Raw genomic sequence first — 15,596 nt, forward strand, 5'->3', positions numbered from 1 at the left:
TGCATGCACACTCACACACACATGCACACATACCCATGTTCAACACAAAGAGATCTTAGATCCTCCAGACCCCCCAATTCCTTCCATTCAGGAGAGGTCAAGTTTGACTTGAACCATGAAAAATCGCATTCTTATGTATGATTGCAGGGCCTGATTTAAAAAAAAAAAAGGTCCTACTCCACATTTCCTAAAAATGCCATACTGTGAAATTAACTGCAATTAACCCTAAGGGGCTTGTGTGGCATGGCGGGTTAAGCTGCTGCCTGTGACACTGGCATCCCATATCGGGGAGCCAGTTCAAGTCCCACCTGTTCTGTTTCTGATTCAGCTCCCTGCTAATGTGCCTGGCAAGGCTTCAGAAGATGACAGGGCAGGGAGCACTGTGTGGTGAGGCCACTGCCTGTGGTGCCGGCATCCCATATGGGCACCGGTTCAAGCCCCCGGCTGCTCCACTTCTGACCCAGCTCTCTGCTGTGGCATGGGAGAGCAGTGGAGGATGGCCCAAGTCCTTGGGCCCCTGCACCCGTGTGGGAGACCCAGAAGCAGCTCCTGGCTCTTGGCTTCAGATCTGTGCAGCTCCGGCCGTTGTGGCCAATTGGGGAGTGAACCAGAGAATGGAAGACTCTCTCTGCCTCTGCCTCTCTGTAACTCTGCCTTTCGAATAAATAAATAAATCTTAAAAAAGAGAAGATGATGGCCCAAGTACCTGGACCCCTGCCACCCACATGGGAGACCCAGATGGAGTTGCAGGTTCCTGGCTTCAGCCTGACCCAGCCCTGACCTTTTTTGGTCCTTTGGGGAGTGAACCAGCAGATGGAAGATCCATCTATCTCTCTCTGTCTCTTTCGCCCTCTTCATCGCTCCCTCTTTGTCACTTTGCCTTTCAAATAAAATAAAATAAATATTTTTTAAAAAAGGAAGAAATTAACCCTAAAACCCAAAGATCCTTTTAGAGTCAAGAGAGGGAAGTGTGTCACAGCTGCCCAAGATGATTAATGGTGTCTGTTACATAGTAGCAAGGACAACCACATGCTGAGGGGTTACTAGGTGACTATCAGGCCCCGGGGTAAGCTTTTATGGGCAGTATACTTTGTAATAATGCGATGGAGGTATTCATTATGCTCTTCATGTTATAGATGAGGAAAATGAAGTTCTATGCGATCACAGCATGTAGATGGCAGATCTTGGACCCAAGTGGGACTGCTTCAAAGCCTGTGGTCTTAGGCACTATACCATAAGGACCTCTCGGCACTGGGCAAGGGACCGTGGAATACATAGTCAGTACAGTCCCTGCCATCCAGGCTCACATTCTCACTGGGAAGACAAGACATACACACACAAAACAGGGATTGATACTAAGAAGTACATGATTATGAAAAGGCTACATTATGTGACATACGTAACAAATAAACACAGGTAGAGAAAAGGGCCTGGGGGCTGTTGCAAGGGATGCCTGTGAGCCCCCAAACCCACGTTGCTAAATGTACTCCATGGGGCCTACCTGGCAGGGAAGAATAATTCTGGGATGGTTTGAACAGGATTTAAACATATTTTTTAGGGGCCAGCACTGTGGCACAGCAGGTTAAACCACTACTTACAATGCTGGTATCCCATATCAGAGTGCCATTCAAGTCCCAGCTACTCTGTTTCTGATTCAGCTCCCTACTAATGTGTCTGGGAAATCAGAAAATGATGGCTCAAGGGCTGGCGCCGTGGCTCACTTGGCTAATCCTCTGCTTGTGGCGCCTGCATCCCATATGGGCACCGGGTTCTAGTCCTGGCTGCTCCTCTTCCAGTCCAGCTCTCTGCTGTGGCCCGGGAAGGCAGTGGAGGATGGCCCAAGTGCTTGGGCCCTGCACCCGCATAGGAGACCAGGAGGAAGCACCTGGCTCCTGGCTTCGGACTGGCACAGCGCCGGCCATAGTGGCCATTTGGGGATTGAACCAATGGAAGGAAGACCTTTCTCTCTGTCTCTCTCTCTCACTGTCTAACTCTACCTGTCAAATAAGTAAAAAAAAAAAAAAGCCAAGCATAATGACTGGCACAGAAAAAAAAATGATAGCTCAAGTGCTTGGACCCCACGTGGATAGACCCAGATGAAGCTCCTCTCTCCCAGTTCGGGCTTAGCCCAGGCCCAGTATTACAGCCATTTGGGGAGTGAACTGGTAGACTGAAGAGATTCTCATTCTCTCTCTCTCTCTCTCTCTCTCTCTCTCACCACTCTGCCTTTCAAATAAATAAATAAATCTTTAAACATAAAAAAACTTTAATTTGACATAACTGTACATATTTATGAAGTATAGTATATTTTTATACATGTATTGAATGTATATTGATCAGACCAGAGCAGGAGGTTTGAAGGTGGAGACCTCAAATGGATGATGAAAAGAGAAAGAGGCAACATTTCATAGGACAAGAATGACAGAAAGGCCAAGAGGCAAGACTGCTTGTGTGCGGGGGCCGGAGAGGAATCAGGGTTGGGAATATCGTTAAAGACAAGAGTTGTTACGATAGGAGTCAGGCATGAGGGTGCTTACAAAGCAGACAACAAGCTGGAGGAAACATCAAAGGCAGTCAGTTTTGTTGGGTCTGACAACAGGTTTAAAGCCCAGGAGGCAAACAAAAAGTCTCAGGCTTTTTGCTTTCAGTTCTGCATGGCGTCCTGCATGTGCTTCGTTTTTGCTGTCTTCGGTTTATCATGTACTTGATATTTTCTTCCACTTCTTAAACTTAAAAATTATTTATATAAAGGGTACAGATTCCATGCATTTCTTATCTAAAGTTTTAAGAACATAAAAATTCTTCCCATCCTATCCTTCCTCCCTCCCTCTCACCCCCCCATCCTCTGTCCTTTCTTATTCTTCTTTTAATTCTTGCAACGCCACACTTTCAGTTTACCTTATAATCATGTACTTGTTTGGATGAGAGGCAGCAGAGCATAGTGACAAAGAGTGTGGACTCCAGAATTGGGCAGCTTGGCTCTATCTCTGGGCTGTGCCACTGATCTGTTGCGGGACCATGGGTAAGCACTTAATTTCTCTGCACTTCATTGCCATCGTCCACAGCATGAGGTCTAATAAGACCTACTCTGTAGGGTTGCTGTAAGAACTACACAAGTTGGTTTTTGCAAAGTGCTCTGAATAGTGCCCGCAGAAAGGGTTACCGATATGCTTGTTGTAGAAACACACATGTAACTAACTTTTTTTTAGATTTATTTTATTTATTTGAAAGACAGAGTTAAAGGAGAGGTAGAGACAGAGAAAGATGACCGCAATAGCCGGAGCTGTGTCGATCCAAAGCCAGCAGCCAGGAACTTCTTCCGGGTCTCCCATGTGGGTGCCAGGGGCCCAAGGAGTTGGGCCATCTTCTACTGCTTTCCCAGGCCATAGCAGAGAGCTGGATTGGAAGAGGAGCAACCGGGACTAGAACTGGCGCCCATATGGGATGTTGGCACTTCAGGCCAGGGCTTTAACCTGCTGCGTCACAGCGCCGGCCCCATGTAACTAACTTTTTTTTTTTGACAGGCAGAGTGGACAGTGAGAGAGAGAGAGACAGAGAGAAAGGTCTTCCTTTTGCCGTTGGTTCACCCTCCAATGGCCACCGTGGCCGGCATGCTGCGGCCGGCGCTGATCCGAAGGCAGGAGCCAGGTACTTTTCCTGGTCTCCCATGGGGTGCAGGGCCCAAGCACTTGGGCCATCCTCCACTGCACTCCCGGGCCACAGCAGAGAGCTGGCCTGGAAGAGGGTCAACTGGGACAGAATCCGGCGCCCCGACCGGGACTAGAACCCAGTGTGCCGGTGCTGCAAGGCGGAGGATTAGCCTAGTGAGCCACGGTGCCGGCCCCCATGTAACTAACTTTTAACACGGAAATATGGGAAATTCCTAAAATCATATAATGATTTTTCATTTTAAAGACTTATTTATTTATTTGACAGGCAGAGTTACAGAGAAAGAGAGAGGGAGAGACAGAAATCTTTCATCCGCTGGTTCACTCCCTGAACAGCTGCAAAGGCCAGAGCTGGGCCAATCCAAAGCCAGGAGCCAGGAGAATCTTCTGGGTCTCCTATGTGGGTGCAGGGGCCTGAGCATTCGGGCCAGGAGCATCAGGGAGCTGGATCAGAAGTAGAGTAATTGGGAGTCCAACCGGGGCCCATATGGGATGCCAGCATTACAGATGGTAGCTTTACCTGCTATGCCACAGCGCCAGCCCTACAATTTTTTTTCTCTTAAAACAACACTTGGTCGGGTGGGGCCATCCAAGCAGGTTGCAGGCCAGAGTGCTGAGCAGTGGCTGCCGCCTTTAGAAGTAACACACATCTTCCAGTTCCCACAGTCCCCACCACTCCCAGTCCACTGCTTGTGATCTTGTCACATTCCTGGTGTGAGTGAAAGGAGCATCTTGGTTCCTAATACACCCTGATAGTGACAGAGAGCTCATAAAACAAGCAGCTTGGACTTAGATCCTAAGCCTGGCTGGGTTCCCAGGCCGCTCTTCAGTTAGAATGCCAGGCAAAGAATTTGTCCGCCCCTCCCCACTGCCACCCCTGCAGCAGAAGTCCATCCTTGATCTCAGATGCTGAGCCACTAGGCTGCACAAGAACACTCTGTCCCCAAAGCCTCCTCCACTGCCTCAATTCTTTCTGCCCAGTTCGGCACTTCTGGTGGGAAGGAGGCCTTAGGCCTCCCACAATCCCTTGCGGCAGCAACTCTGAGGGAAGCCCGCACTGAGATGATGAAAGCTAAGAATGTGCAGCCTGCCCCTGGGTTTCCAGGCCTTAACAAGAGTGTGACCTCCGGCTTACATTCCTTTACTAGCTTCAACTGGGCCTCCGGATCTGAAAAATCCCGAGCTCTGGAAAAACTGATGCAGCACCTAGCTCCAAACCACACCACAGGATTGAGCAAGGTGTTCCCAGGGCGGGAGCGCCCAAGTTTGCCCTGGACTCTTGGTGCTTGGGAGCTGTTCAGGGACACTAAGGAGCGAGCCCCCACACGGGCGCCTCCCCCGGGCGGGGCCGGTTCCTGACAGTCTCAGAGCCTGCGTTGCTCTTTCCGTGGGGAAAGATGCCCTTTGTCTCAGCTCTCCTGGAGGCTGGCTGAGCCCTGCCTGGGCGGGGCGGGTGTGTAGGCCTTCGGGCTCCCAGGAGTCACCGCTCAGACAGCCTCCCCACCTTTGTTTGTAGGCAATGACTCATGGGAATGTTGGGGCATGCAGCAAAGACGAGTCCATGGAGTGAGATGTTTTGGAGGACAGATTCTGGGGCTTTGACATGGCCCCTGCCACCTGCACTGCTTTTTTGTTTTTTCAAAAAGCATTTATTTTTATGTATTTGAAAGACAGAGTTACAGAGAGAGGTGCAGACAGAGGGAGGTCTTTCATCCACTGGTTCACTCTCCAAATGGTGGCAATGGCTGGAGCTGTGCCGATCCAAAGCCAGGAGCCAAGAGCTTTTTCCAGATCTCCCACATGGGTGTAGGGGCCCAAGGACTTGGGCCATCTTCTACTGCTTTCCCAGACCATAGCAGAGAGCTGGATCGGAAGAGGAGCAGCCAGGACTAGAACCGGCATCCATATGGGATGACAGTGCTACAGGCCAGGAACTTAACCCGCTGCACCACAGTCCAGCCCAGTTGTGTTTATGTCAGTGGAGGGCAGTGTGAGGAAGGTTCCTGGAGGCCTATTACACAGGAAAAAAATTAAGACCCAGAGATGGCCCAACAGCCCCAGAACATCAAATCCAAAGGTCTCGCTTTACAGAGCGCTGAGCTTGCTCTGAGTCTGAAAACTCATTGTGGAGGTAGAGCAGGGAGAAGGACGCAGGTCTTGCTTTTGGTGGAACTTCCTGGGAGAGGGAGAGGTGCAGAGGTGGGAAAATAGAGACCTGTTCTAAACAGCAGCATATCTGATGAATAACAGCTCCGGGGCCCTTTCCAACTGGGCGGAGGTGCACAGCCTGGCCCCAACCCCAACCAGCAGGAAACAACTTGGGCCCTTCTCCACCAGTTCATGGCCCTCCCAAGGCAAACAGTGCCAGGTCTCCCATAGGCCTTGCATCTGAGAGCCCTGTGGGAAGAACTCTGCATAAGGACAGAGCTATGGGAAATAGTGAATCGGAGCAAAAGCTGTTTTGATCCCCATAGATTGTCTTAGAACTGCCACTATTCACCCTAGCAAGCCCTCAACTCCTTACCCCACTATTCACCTAGGTTATGTGTTTGGTGGTGGTTGAGTAGGTTGATGGCAACATGACCTGGCCTTCTATTCCCTTGCTGGCCTTATCTCCCATCATTCTCTCCCTTGCTCATTCCCCTCTAACTACTCTGGCTTCCTTACTGTTCCTCAAACATGTTAACCATGCTTCCGCCTCAGGGCCTTTGCACTTGCTGCACTTTATGCCTGCCATTCTTTTCCCCAGGTTTCTCTACAGCTTGCTCCTACTTACCCTCAGCTGTGGTCAAATGTCACATTCTCAGTAATTTCTGCCTGTGAAAGTGCCCCTGTCACCCTCTGCCTTAGTCCTTTTTCTGTTGCTAGAACTTAACACCACAGACTGAGTATTGTATAAAGAAAAGAGATTTATTTTGCTCATGGTTCTGGAAGTCCAAGAGCATAGTGCTGGTATCTGCTTGGCATCTGGTGAAGGCCTTCTTGGTGGGTCACAACATCGTAAAGGGAGTCACATGTTGAAACAGAGCAAGCAATCCACAGAAAGCTTGCTTTTACGACAAAGCCATTCCTGCTAATCCATTAATTTATATGTGGATTAATCCAAGCATCTCTTAAAGGCCCCACTTCACAATAGACATATAATTTCTACTTAAGGGGTCAGTGCTGTGGCACAGAGGGTTAAAGCCCTGGCCTGCAGTGCTGGCATCCCATATGGGTGTTGGTTCGAATCCTGGCTGCTCCACTTCTGATCTAGCTCCCTGCTAATGCTCCTGGGAAAGCAGTGGAGGATGACCTAAGTGCTTGGACCCCTGCATCCATGTGGGAGACCCAGAAGAAGCTCCTGGCTCCTGGCTTTGGATCGACCCAGCTCCAGCCATTGCCACCATTTGGGGAGTGAACCAGCAGATGGAAGACCTCTCTCTCTGTGTCTCTACCTCTCTCTGTGTCTCTACCTCTCTGTAACTCTTTCAAATAAATAAAAATAAATCTTTAAAAAAATATCGGCTTGAGTTTTCGGGAGCACATTCCATGCATAACACCCTCTAACCCCTTACCTGCTCAATTCTCTCTTTATAAAATTTCTCACCATCTTATAGTATGGTAAATGTTTGTGTTTAGCGTCTTCTTGTACTGACATAGGAGCTCTGGGAGAGCAGAGATTTTGTTTGGCATAGTCACTCCTATAGCCTCATCACCTAGATCAATCCCTGGAACGTAGTAGGCATGAGAGAAATATTGTCTGAATGAGTGGATGGTTAGATAGAGAAAGGACTTTTATATTTGTCTTGACGCATGTTTACATACAGCAAAGTGCATTGTAAACATGTTTTCATTCCATTTATATCCCAAACTTTCCCCTCAGCCTAGTGGAAAAGAAACTCGAGTAGATGAGAAATGACGCAGTCAAGCAGGGTTTTTGGAAACACAAAAAGAACTGGTTTAGGTTTCTCAAAAGAGATGCCCCTTTGGGCCAGCATTGTGGCCCAGCAGGTTAAGCTGCCACTTACAAGGCTGGCATCTCATCTCAGAGCACCAGTTCAACTCCCAGCTGCTCCACTTCCACTAAGGCATCTGGGAAAGCAGTGGAAGATGTCCCAAGTGCTTCGGTCCCTGCCACTCATGTGGGAGACCCGGAGGAAGCTCCTGGCTTTGGCCTTTGCAGTCATTTGAGGAGTAAACTAGTAAGTGGAAGCTCTCTCTCTCTCTCTCTCTCTCTCTCTCTCATTGCTGTGCCTTTCAAATAAATAAAATAAATCTTTTCAGAGGGAGATGGCTCTGGAGGAACAGACGTGAGTCAGGAGAAGAAAATGAAGTGCAGTGTGGAGAAGGGCCCTTCAAGCAGGGGGAACAACCTGGGCTAGGATGCAGTGGCTCATCTAGGCGACAGCTCCACCATACCAGGCAGCAGAGTGTCAGGAAGGGAGAGATGCCAGCAGAAGCGAGGCTGGAGATGAGCCAGACGTCTTAACTGGAGAGCTCTGCCCACTGTTCTAAGTATAGTAGTCTCCCTTATCCACAGGGGATACATGCCAAGACCCCCAGCGAACAGCTAAAACCACAGAGAGTGCTGAACCCTATATACACTGTGTGTTTTCCCATACCCACATCCCTGTGGCAAAGTGTGCTTTATTAATTAGGTACAGTGGGAGATTAGCAACTTATAATAAAATAGAATAATCATAACGATATGCTATAATACAAGGTATTTAAAATGTAGGAATGGTTAATTTCTGGAATTTTCTATTTCATATGTTTGGACCACGGGCAACTGAAACCATAAAAAGCAAAACTTATGCAAATAAAGAGAGACTGCTGTATAGAGTTGGGTGTTTAAATCAGAATGGTGCATTTGTCAAACATGGAGAAATCTGGCCTGTAGAAATATATGGTTTGACCTATAAAAATGTTTCTTCCAAGTTTAGTGGCCAGCACTTTAAAAATTAAAACATTTCACCTAACAATCTAGAATTGTTAACAATCTAGAATTGTATCTTTTCCTGATATACCAGAATATTACTCATACACCTACCAGGCCCACATGGCTGTAACTGCCAGGATCCGAGCAAGAGTTGTCCCCATGAAACGTGGCTTTTACTCTCCAGTTTATCAGCGTCTCCACCCAGTCTGTTTCGTGTAGTAAGTTATGGTTAATCCCCAATCCCTGGTATGGCTGGGGAGTGGCCAGGATTGGGATTCGAGCCTTTCTCAGTAAAACTTTACTCAGTTAATGCCTGCAACAAGAAGGCACTCCACAGTGCTCTATCTGAAGAACGAACATCCTCATACCATTGTCTCCTCCTGGGAGCCCTTTCCCTCGGTCTCTGCTCTGCCGTGTTCTGCCCTGTCTAGATGCAGCTCAGATACAACCTCCCTCATGAACCTTCTCTGCTTTCAAGCCGTGCACCGCGGCGCATGTGACTACGGCTCTGAGATGGAGGACATGAGGGCAATCAGATGGGGACACAGGGGAGTACCGAGGGAGGGAAGCACTGGGATGGTTAGAGCTGTGCTGTGGATGTAGGGGAGACTGGAGGTTTGAACTCCAGTAAGCATCTGAGTAGGCTGTGCATAAATGGTGGGAGCTGAGAGGCAACAGGAAAGGAATTCAAACAGATCTCAATTTTTCCTTGCTTGGAATTTTGTCTCTCTTTTTCCTATTTTTTCTTACTGATTTCTTGCCTTTTTTCCTCTTCTGTCTCTCCATCCTCCATCCCTCGCACTGAACAGTCAACAGACCACTCACAGACTTACAAAGACAGCTTTCAAAAGAACTGTTCTGACGGAAGCCAAAGTGAGATTGCCCCAAACATCCCAAGGAAGAGTCGCAGCGAACCAGAACAAGCTCTTCTCATCCTGTAAAACCCTGATCCTGCTTTGGCTCAAGAGTTGCCTAATGTTGCTCTCAAAATGCACGTCAACTGAACAAGCCAGCAACCTCTGTTTGAGTCTCTCTAAGTACTTTGTCCTTGAGAGTTCGGGTGCTGTGACTCGAGTCCACCAAGGCTTCAGAGAAGTACAGAGCAAGTCAAGAAACTGTCTACCTCCCTTCTTGGAGGCCCCTCTCAAGTCACTGGAAGTAGCATTCCCACTCACGCACTCTGATGTTGGTTTGATCACAGGAAGTTGCAGGTTTTGATTCTTGGGAAGGGCTCATCTATTGTCTGACTGAAGTCACTACCTCTTTTTTTTTTCTTCCCTCCCTCCCTCCCTCCCTCCCTCCCTCCCTCCCTCCCTCCCTCCGTTCTTTCTTTCTTTCTTTCTTTCTTTCTTTCTTTCTTTCTTTCTTTCTTTCTTTCTTTCTTTCTTTCTTTCTTTCTTTCTTTCTTTCTTTCTTTCTTTCTTTCTTTCTTTCTTTCTTTCTTTCTTTCTTTCTTTCTTTCTTTCTTTCTTTCTTTCTTTCTTTCTTTCTTTCTTTCTTTCTTTCTTTCTTTCTTTCTTTCTTTCTTTCTTTCTTTCTTTCTTTCTTTCGCTCATTGCTCATTCATGTCCTTTAAGCTTTCTGGAAGCAGAGAATCAGATGATGATCATTAGGGAGGACAAGGTTCTTCCCCGCCCCCTTCTTCTGCACTGGACCTTTTGTTGTTCTGAGCTAAGTGGTGTGACTTCAAGGTGGACAATTTTGAACTGCAGTAGTGTATTTGGAACTCCTGGGACATGCCACATGTGCACGGTGCTTTAGAACCAAAAGGAAATGAGACAGCTAATCTACAAGGGCAGCTTTCCGTAACTGTTAGAAGCTGAGGGAAAAATTCAGAAAGGTTCCAATTTATTGATTCCTCTTTTAAAACATCCCCCCCACTCTCTTCCCAAGGGTCTCCTTTCTACACAAATCTTTCTGCCCCTTTATTATAATCTGACTCCCTGCTGGCCTCTCTACTCTCCTACTCTCTGTTCTCTGCTCTCACTTTCTTAGCTTCCTGTCACTTTTGGACCACACCTTCACCTTGTCTGGATATGCAAAAGCCATAGCCTTGGTTGGGGGGAGTCTTGAGGGCCATCAGGGAAGATTTTTCCTTTTCTATTGATTGAGGAGTGATCCAAACATGTCAACAAAGGCATGCTAAATCTGTTGCTAATTTTAAAGACGGCTTAAAATCCTTTTTTAAGGAATACTCAGAGTTCAACGTGAGCATTAACATCCCAAGACAATCTGTATCTTCTTTGTTAATGGCCTTCAGCCTGTTATATCAGATGCTATTCAGAAGCATAAAACAGGCTGGGAGCCACACCCATTCATAATTTGCAACCTTGTGAGTCCAGCATTTTGGGGGAGAGCATAGTAAACCACACACTGCCAAAAGCTTTTATAAACTGTTTGGTGGAAACAAAAAGCCCTCCAAGATACAACACAGACAGACAGATATTTGCCAATAGTGCAAATAGAAAGACACTGGGCTTGCAACTGTCCTACTTTAGCAAGAAAATAAGACACCTAACCAGGGTGGCCATATTTAACAAATAAGAATAAAGTAAAAATTAGAATTTCAGATAAACGAGTAATATTTTAGTATAAGTACTTCCATGAAACATTCTATATACACTTATACTAAAGAAAATGGTTCCTTGGCTATGTGACCTTGAAATTTAACCAAATTTCCTGTGTTTTATCTTTAACCCAAACAGGTTGCTCAATCTGAAACACAGTGATTCTTCTTCTCCGAGGAAGGTCCAGGGTATCCCCAATCACTTTTGGATTGGCAAGGAGAAATGACTCTATTTATTCCTAAATGGTTATCCAACCTTCTTTTCAGTAGCCACTGGAGCCATACTCTCAACCACTAACACCCTCACATTTGCTACCACTCTTCTTTTGAGGAACTGCCAAACAGTTCCACAGTGATTACACCATTTTACATTCCCACCAGCAATGTATAGGGTTTCCCTTTCCACATCCACACACTTGTTACTGCCTGTCTTTTTAAAATTATAGCCATTGGGGCCAGTGTTGTGGAGTAGCGGGTAAAGCTGCCGCCTGCAGTGCCGGCATCCCATATGGGTGCTGGTTCCGGACCCAGCTGCTCCACTTCCGATCCAGCTCTTTGCTATTTCCTGGGAAAGCAGTAGAAGATGACCCAAGCCATTGGGCTCCTGCACCAGCATGGGAGACCCAGAGGAAGCTCCTGGCTCCTGGCTTCAAATCAGTGCAACTTCAGCTATTGTAGCCATCTAGGGAGTGAACCAGCGGATAGAAGACCTCTCTCTCTCTCTCTCTCTCTCTCGCCTCCCCCTCCCTCTGCCTCTCTCTAAATCTGCCTTTGAAATAAAATAAATCTTTTTTAAAAATTACAGCCATTCTAGTGGGTGTGACATAGTATCTCCATGTGGTTTATGATGTGCAGTTCCTTAATGACCAATGCTGGTGAGTGTCTTTTCAGGGGCTTATTGGCTGCCCATAGATCTTCTTTGGTAGGGTGATGCTCTTAATCTAGCTAATTTATTCTCTTTTCCAGACTAGGAGAGAAGCTCATATTATTTAACTTTAACATGAGAATTTTACCTACCTCTCTCTGATCTCCTCTACAAAATTGATTTAGAATTCTTTGTAAATGGGTCATATCTTGAGACTGAACCTACATTTCCAAGCCATTGCTACTTTCCAGGAGCTTATTGAAGACAATTGCCTTCTGAAGTCAAGTTCTCACAAATGGACAAATAGACTTCACTATAGCCTACCAGCCAGCAAAGAATAAACAAGCTAACGTATAGACAGAAAGTAGTTAGGCCTTTGGTATGGCTTATGATTTGCACATGCTCTGGTAACAACAGAGTTCCCTAACAGCTGCTGGTCCTTCCAATTAGCAGTGTGAGCACAGTCAAGCCACTTAAAAAGTGGCTGAGGGGGCTGGTGCTGTAGCATAGCGGGTGAAGCTATGGTGCCAGCATTCCATATGGGTGCCGGTCCAGTCCCCGCTGCTCCACTTCCGATCCAGCTCTCTGCTATGCCCTGGGAAAGCAGTAGAGGATGGCCCAGGTCTTTGGGCCCCTGCACTCACATGGGAGGCCCGGGGGAGGCTCCTGACTTCGGATTGGTGCAGGTCTAGCCATGGCGGCCATCTGGGAAGTGAACCAGCGGATGGAAGACCTCTCTCTCTCTCTCTCTGCCTCTCTGCAAATCTTTCAAATAAATAAATAAATCTTTAAAAAAAAAGAAGTGGCTGAAGGAAGTGGCTGCCATTAAATATCAGAGTACCCTCATTTGAATCTCAGAGAAGCTTCTGGTTCCAGCTTCGTGCTAATGTAGACCTTGAGAGGCAGTGCTGATGGTTCATGTACTTAGATCACTATAATCCACATGGGAGACCCAGATTGAATTCTGGACTTCTGGTTTCAGACTGACCAGTCCTAGCTGTTGCAGGCATTTGAGGAGTGAACTAGTGGATAGGAGATATTTCTCTCTCAAATAAAATGAAAATAAAATATAAAAAACCCTCAAGCCTTGGGTAAGAGAATAGAAATTATGTTCACTAAGTATTCTAAATAATAGTAGCAAGTGGGGCCGGCACTGTGGTGTAGCAGGTAAAGCTGCCGCCTGCAGTGCTGGCATCCCGTATGGGTGCCGGTTCAAGACCCAGCTGCTCCACTTCTGATCCAGCTCTCTGCTGTGGCCTGGGAAAGCAGTAGAAGACAGCCCAGGTCTTTGGGCCCCTGCACCCATGTGGGGAAATCTGGAGGAGGCTCCTGGCTCCCGGCTCCGGATCGGCGCAGCTCCGGCTGTTGTGGCCAATTGGGGAGTGAACCAGCAGATGGAAGACCTCTCTCTCTCTGCCTCTCCTGTCTCTGTGTAACTCAAATAAAAAAATAAATCCTTTTTTAAAAAAAATAGCAAGTGTCAAGGTGGTTATAGGAGTCTGGAGCTGTACAAAGTCTGGCCTAGAAATACAGATTTGGAAGTCATCAGCATACAGGTTATAGTTGAAACCACAGGACCAGGTGAGAGAATTCCTCGTTGTGGGAGGCTATCTGCACCACAGGATGTTTAGCAACATCCCTGGCCTCTACCTACTGGATGTCAGTAACAACTCCTGAGTCACCAAGACCAAAACCAACTCTAAACATTGCCCAATAGCCCGCAGGGATAACAAAATGACCTCCCGTCAATAAACATTGATCTACAAGTCCTCTCAGCTCTGCAATCCAGGTGATGATGAACCTCAGGCAGATGGTTAGGAGAGTTTGCAGCTTTGGAGATAGGCCTGGATGAGGGCACATATCTGCCAGTTTATAAGCGCATGGCGGTAGTAGAAGTCATGAACATGGATGAGATTACTCAGAGACAGTGTATAGCATCAGAAAAGAGGAAGATCCAGGACAGGACCCTTGAGAGCACTGGCATTTAAGGGGAAGCTGAGAAGGGGGTTCAGAGAACTAGAGATGCTGGGCCTACTAACATCACGATGATCATTTACTACCAGTTGCTATGTGCCGATGACTGTGTTATGTGTTTGCAAGTATCATCCTACTTAACACTGAAAAAAACCCTTCGTGAAATGAGCATTATCACTCCCATTTTCTGTGAAGGGAACTGAGGCTCACAACATGAGGTTGACCCGCTGAAGTTTACGCTGCTAGTCAGTGGCAGGCAGGGCCAAGACTGAGACGTGAGTTCGCCTGCCTTTTTGGTTCACACGCTTGATCCTGGGACCCAAGGACTGAAGGAGTACAAGGAAGAACAGAGCGATCCACAGGGCAGTATCAAATCCAAACGTTTAGTCAAGTCAGATAAGTACAGAACAGTGTCCAACAGATTAACAAGGATGTCGTGGGTGACCTTGGGAGGGACAGTTTCAGTGGGTGGTGGGAACTCCAGCCAGAATGCAAACAACTGAGGAGAGAAATGGGAGAAAACAAGTGGAAACAATGAATGGAGACTATCCGAAAGTTTAGAAGTGAAGGGGAGGGAGGTGAGCGATAAGATGGTAGCTAGCGGAAGGGAGTAAGTCGTATCTAGGGAGCTTATTTTTTCCTTACTACAAAAGTTATACTTAGAGTAGAAGATTTAGAATAGATTGCTGAATAAAAGGCATCCCACACACCAGAAATAACTTACCTTTCCGGCCCTTCATTGTCCTATACACAGAATACACACATTTTTGCAGAAATGACTTCAAATCAAACACCGTTTTGAGACCTGTTGTTTTGAATATAATACCTTGTAAACACTTTGCCATGTTAATAAATGCCCTTGTGTAAGCATCATGCTGCCAGCTGCTTGGTATTCCAACAGGCCATATTGAAGCATCATTTTTTGAAAGATTTATTTATTTATTTGAAAGGCAGAGTTACAGAGACAGATCTTTCATCTGATGGTTCACTTCCTACATGGCCACAATGTCCAGGGCAAGCCAGGAGCTATGTGGGTGGCAGGGGCCCAAACACTTGGGACATCTTCTGCCTCTTTCCCCAGGCCACCATCAAGGAACTGGATCAGAAATGGAGCAGCCTACATACGAACTGGGATGTGGGCATCGCAGGTGGAGGCCTTACCCACTATGCCACAAGGCACACCTCTTGCTTTTTAAAAGATTTATTTATTTATTTGAAAGTCAGAGTTACAGAGGCAAGCCAGAGGGAGGGAGAAACGGAGGGAGAGAGGGAGAGAAAGAGAATATCTTTCATCTCCTGGTTCACTTCCCAAATGGCCATCCCAGCATGGGCTAGGCCAGGTCAAAGCCAGGAGCCAGGAGCGTCTTCCAGGTCTCCAATGCGGGTACAGGGTCCCAAAGACTTGGGCCATCTTCTGCTGCTTTCCCAGGTGCATTAGCAGGGAGCTGGATCAGAAGTGGAGCAGCTAAGACTTGAACCAGCACCCATATGGATGCTGGCACTGCCGGGAGAGCCTTTACCTGCAATGCCACAGCGCCAGCCCCAACGCTGGCCCCTTTCACTGCAGCATCCATCCCTTCCTCTCCCCGTCTTTTCTCACTC

The sequence above is a fragment of the Oryctolagus cuniculus genome, chromosome X, assembly GCF_964237555.1.
Source record: "Oryctolagus cuniculus chromosome X, mOryCun1.1, whole genome shotgun sequence".
Lineage (NCBI taxonomy): Eukaryota > Metazoa > Chordata > Mammalia > Lagomorpha > Leporidae > Oryctolagus > Oryctolagus cuniculus.